A 6,000-nucleotide genomic window follows, 5' to 3' on the forward strand; every position below is an offset into this window, starting at 1 on the left:
ACCATGTTTATATGTACAATACACAAATACTCTCATAAATACACACTTTTATGTGTATAGAACTAAAAGGCTTAACTTTGGAAAGACTTAAAGCCAAATATCTTCTCCCACTACGTTTTAGAGTACTTTGGCAAGAAACGCCGAAGTTCGTCAAACGTTTGGAATGCCTAACTTGCAGGAAATTATAAAATCCAAAGGTCTACGGAAGTTCGGTTTGCCAAACTTAAAAGTAATTGGGGCCATCTATGGTAAGATGAAGTTTGGCGAATGTTTGAAATGCCTAACTTGCAGGAAATTATAAAATCCAAAGGTCTACGGAAGTTAGGTTTGCCAAACTTGAAAGTAATTGGGGCCATCTATGGTAAGACGAAGTTTGGCGAATGTTTGGAATACCTAACTTGCAGGAAATTATAATATCCAAAGGCTTACGAAAGTTCGGTTTACCAAACTTAAAGGTAATTAGGGACATTTATGGCAAGCCAAACTACGGAAAATCTTTGGTTATCGTTACTTTCAGCTAGTCAGGCATTCCAAAGGTTCGCCGAAGTTCGGCTTGCCATAGATGTCCCAAATTACATGCAAATTTGGCATGCCAATCTTCGTTTTGCCTAACGTGGATTTAAGAAGGCGCAAATTAGGCTTGCCTAGGTTAGGCAAGCCAAACTTGCCCCTCACTAATTCTTCGGCATTCCTCACTACAATTTCTAGTCGGGTAATGCTCGGCCAAGTATCGGCGTTTCATATCGGCCTAACCTTGGTACACCATCGGCTTTTATGTTCGACCAAGCATTGGCGATTTGTACTGGTCTAGTCTAGGTAAGCCATCGGCTACCGCACGATATTTATTATAATATAATGGTATGTGATTTGATTATCAGCCATTGCTTGGCCGATGCTCTGGCTAATTCTTTATTACACTTGAAAACAATTAATACGTATTAGTCATTACTATGTTGTATTATTGTTTTCAATTTTTTTTTAATTTAACGTTCGACTAAATTGTAAACTAATATGTACTAAAAATTAGTAAATCAATTTTTAAAAAATATCTTAAGAGATTTTTTTAGGAGAAACCACCAATTCAAATTATTAACAATGTTTTTTTTTATAAATATTATATTGATCATTTTTTAGTTTTTAATATTGTTATTATTCAACAAGCTCTATTAGGATTAAATCAACATTTGTTTTCACTAAAACAGATTTAATAAATTAATGAATATTTTTTTGGAAGACTTTTTCGATAAATTTTTACATTACCCAATCAGTTAAAACTATTTCTTTTAGTATTAAAAAAAAAAATATTTTAGCAAGAAATTAATGATTTTTAATAAATGATTTATTTACTTATACATAGATTTATGAATATAAATGAAAATATACAAATATAAATATATAGATTTATTTACTAATAAATCATTTATTTTTAATTAATTTTGAACTTCTTGCTTAAAAAATGAAGTTTTAAAAAACTGGGAAGTTATTTTTTATTATTAAAATTGTTCAATTATGAAATAAATAGAAAAATTCGTAACAACAATCAAGTTAACTCAATTATACTGAGAAAAATTGATTGTTGAACATTGAAATGATTAAACTAAGAACACTACATTCAGATCAGTTAGCAGCACCCGTGACACCGCTCGAGACTTCCACGCAGACGGATCAGATTCAAATCTCTCCACACCCAAATTTTTTCAGAATTAATTTCTATCAACCAGTAGTCCATCACCTCAGAATAATAATAATTCAAAAATAAACAAATTTTTTTTAATTATTTTACCTAAAATTTGATTTTTTGCCTATGCTTGGCCGATGTTCAGCCAATGCTTGATTACTATGTTCGGCCAACGCTCAGTCGCCTATATCGGCTGGGTGTTACCATCCGATACTCGCCCAGTCTTGGCCCAACGATATTTCACGATACTCGGCCGATACTTAAAGATCGGTTACCAGTCTTGGCCCAGTATCGGGCCGATCTTCATTTTTTGTATGGGATTCTGTAAATTTTACAGAGTAGATTTCTTCGTGGAGTTTTCAAACTTTAATGATGAAATGAAACATCAAAATTCGAGATGATAAAGAAAATTTTTATATGAAAAAAGTCTATTGGATAAAATAGATTATAATTGCAATGGAAGTAAAAAAGTTTAATCATTGAAAAATAATGACTTTATCTTTACATCGAAGATTGATGAGACAAAAAAATAAAAATACACTGCAAAATAATGTGTGCTTCTTCAGGCACAATATTAATTGAAATGTCCTGTTATGCGCCTATCAGGCAGAAGGAAGGCCGTTGAAGTTCATCAGTCATTCTAGTTTATATACAGCAGTCATTGCGATGCATTTGCTGCAACCCCACGAAGCGCGAAATGACGTCCACGCATTAAGAGAATAGCTGAGAACGAGGGAGAAACGGCAACTTGAAGAGAAAAAGTGTATTTTGCCATATATACATCCCTACAAGCTCTGTGGGGTAGGTCGTGATTGTTCAGCGATACAAAGGGTGGACGTAGAACTCCCTTGGGCACCCTTTTCTATTACGTGACTTCGCTAGGATTGGAGAGATACGGAAATATACCGCGTTGCACAGCTCGATTATTCAGTATTTCATCCGAATAAATAATATATATCTCCGCCAGATTTACTAAATTTATAAAACATGGATTATTATGGATTACGAAATTTAAAATAGCTTTGAAAAAGACCGTTAATCATCACATACTAAACATTTTTTAGCTGGTTGTTTCTGAATTAATCTTTAACAATAGCCTGCGAGAAAAAGTTTTTTTTAAAAAAGGAGCATTTTTGTGACTAAAATTTAAATTGTTCAAAATTGCATTTCTTATCAAAATTTTGATCATAGATACTTTCTTGTTGAAACAATTTTTTTTTGATTTGGTAAAATACAGATTTAGATAGACAAGTTGCGAATTTTCATCCAAAATTGTTTTTTTTTCCTAACCTTGAAAACTTTTCTTCAACAAAAAAGTTGTATTGTAAAAAAATGTTCATTTTTTCCGCTAAAAACTAAAATTGTTTAAAATTTTCAACAAATGTATTTCTTATTAAAAAATTGCTTATTTTTCTAAATAAATTTTTCTCCTAGTGTAATGTGTAACAAAAAGTTGAATTGGTGGATAGGATTTAAAATTGTTATTAAACAATACTCAAATAGAAAAAAAAGAGTACAATTAGTGTCATATTTTGTTTTCATAAGTCAAAAAACTAATAATTAAAGAAATAGATTACAATTTTATGGAAAAAATTACACTACACGTGAAAATGAAGGAAGTAAAAAACTTTCCAAATTTTTTTATATTTTTTGATGCACTGAGAAAAAAAACAACACTGATTACTATTTTGTGCAGTACTCAGTACTGCTTTGGAAGAAAATGAGGTTAGAATGTTTGAGACAGTAGAGAGCGCTACATGAAAACTATTAACTATTGTCTGCACACTACTGAGTCGTGTTCTGGCACTAACCAGTCGTGTTTCGTACAGCACTCACTACTGACTATGAACATTTTTCTAATATTTGTACGAAACAGTAATCATTGCTGTTTTATTTTCTCCGTGTGGGCTTCAAGATTTTTCAGTCAAAAATTTTTTTAAATTACCTTTTTACGCAATTTTAAGAAAATAAAATTCTATAAATTCTTCACAGTAAAAATTTTTTCGTCAAATTTAACATAAAAAATTGTTGACGGCTTTTTTTATACAAATTTAATGTTATTTCAAGTCAATCCATGTGTATTGGCGAAGTAACATAAATAGATGGTAAAATTAACACAAATCTAATGTTAAATTAATAGACTTCGAGTACCGAGTACCAGTTCCTAAGTCGACAACAATATGTCGCATACTATACATACTATAGTTAAAACACGTATCTCCCGTGCGATGGAACGAGCATGAACAACACACTCATAGTGTCACTTTAACACACTCATAGTGTTACTTTAACATACTTTTTGTGTTAAATTTGAAACTAACATTTAAAAAGTATTATATACTAAAGTATCGATCAACATTTTTGTGAGTTAAAAAACCGATCGATTGAAAAACACAACGATTAAGCTCAATTAACACACAAAAATTTTAAAATTTAACACAAAAACTTTAAAATTTTACGAAATGAAAAATCGTTTACTGTATTTTTTTCTTTTTTTAGCTTACAGCTGTCTACTTAGAAAAATTTTTGCCATTAGAGCTAATATTCCGTTCGTCCAGCTTCAATTTCCCTATTCTACTTTTTCTCTGCTTTGAATTCTCGTGAAGATATCCAATTTTTAATGAAAAAGAATCCTTAAGCCTCTATCCATCCATATCTCACCAAATTAACATCATGCAAAAATTTTACTTGTAATTTTGAAAACTGGATTAAATGTCCTACAAAATTCTGTTAAAATTTTTTTGGAATCAAAATTTTTTCAAGTCCTCAATTTTTAACTTCCCTCTAAGAAAATTGAAAATTTTCAAAAATCGGGAAGTTGTTGGTTTTACCCCGTTTTTCGAAAATCTGACTATTCGTTTTTCAAAAACCTGACTATTACCGCGAGGGTGTCACTATGTCTGTATGTATGTATGTATGTGTGTGTGTGTGTGTGTGTGTGTGTGTGTGTGTGTGTGTGTGTGTGTGTGTGTGTGTGTGTGTGTGTGTGTGTGTGTAAACCTCTTATAACTTTTGAACGGTTGAACCGATTTCATCGCAGTTGGTGCTATTCGAAAGAACTTTGCCAAACTTAGATTTCCTGAAAATTTGAACCGATTCGGAACGATAGATTTTGAGAAATTTGGAGAAATCTAAAAAAAAATAGGAAAAAAAATTTTTTCAGAAGTGGTTTTTTTGGAATAACTTTTAAACGGCTGTACCGATCGATTCCAAAAACTAATCAGCTCTCAACCTTGAAAAACCACGTCGATCGCCGCCAATCTGGTTAAAATCGATTGATTCGTTCGAGAGATATCGTAAACGAAAGAAAACCAAAAAAAGTGTTTTTTCGGAGTTACTCCGAAATTTCTAGTTTGACCAATTGAAACTTAGAAATTCTTTATGAGGTTTCATTCTGATAAAAATGGTATCACACTGATAAAAATTTTAACTTGACTCAAGAGCAAAAATCTTGAACCAAAAACACCAATTGGAAGAAAATGAATTTCTTGAGCCAAGAGAAAAAATTCTTGAGTCAAGATATATTTTCTTAATTCAAGAGAATCTATCTTGACTCAAGAATTTTTCCTCTTGGCTCAAGAAATTCGTTTTCTTCCAAATGGTGTTTTTGGTTCAAGATTTTTGCTCTTGAGTCAAATTAAAATTTTTATCAGTGCATTCAAAAGTTATTGCAGTTTTAAAATTCAAAAAATAGTGTTCTATGAAACTTCTATCAGACTTTTGAGCTCAAGAGCTCAAAAGCATAGAAAAGGTATCGTTTTGAGCTCGGAGAGCTCAAAACAACACACAAATTGTATTTTTGAGCTCAGAGCTCAACAAAAAACGGCCATGTATTAACGGAATCAGCGGGAAGTTGCAGGGATGGCCTTCAGGGTCTACCGTTTTCCTAATTTTTTTTTTAAATTAATTATATCGGTTTTTTTTTCTTTTTTAATTAATTCTAAACAATAAAATGCAAAAGTAAAATAAAATACTGAAACTATCTCGAAATCTTCTTCCTGTCTTTTTCAGCAATTTCACTGGTATTTTCGTCATTTTAATGACTATTGAACTTATCGCTTAATCCACAGTTATTCTGAGGTCATACTTTACTTCTTCTCAATTTTTTAATCAATGGTTTATTCCATTGCTTGATTGATTATAAAATGTAACAAGAAATTTACTTCCAACACTCTTATCCTTCAAAATACAGTCCAACTGAATTTCTTCTTAACATTTCTACTTTCACTGCACATATTCTAAAAATACATCAAGTGCATAATGAATAAAATATTTCGAAAATTATACTCTATCTTTTTGTGCATTAAGGTAATCATATTTCA

This window comes from Cotesia glomerata, linkage group LG9 (genome assembly GCF_020080835.1).
Source record: "Cotesia glomerata isolate CgM1 linkage group LG9, MPM_Cglom_v2.3, whole genome shotgun sequence".
In the NCBI taxonomy this organism is placed as follows: Eukaryota; Metazoa; Arthropoda; class Insecta; order Hymenoptera; family Braconidae; genus Cotesia; species Cotesia glomerata.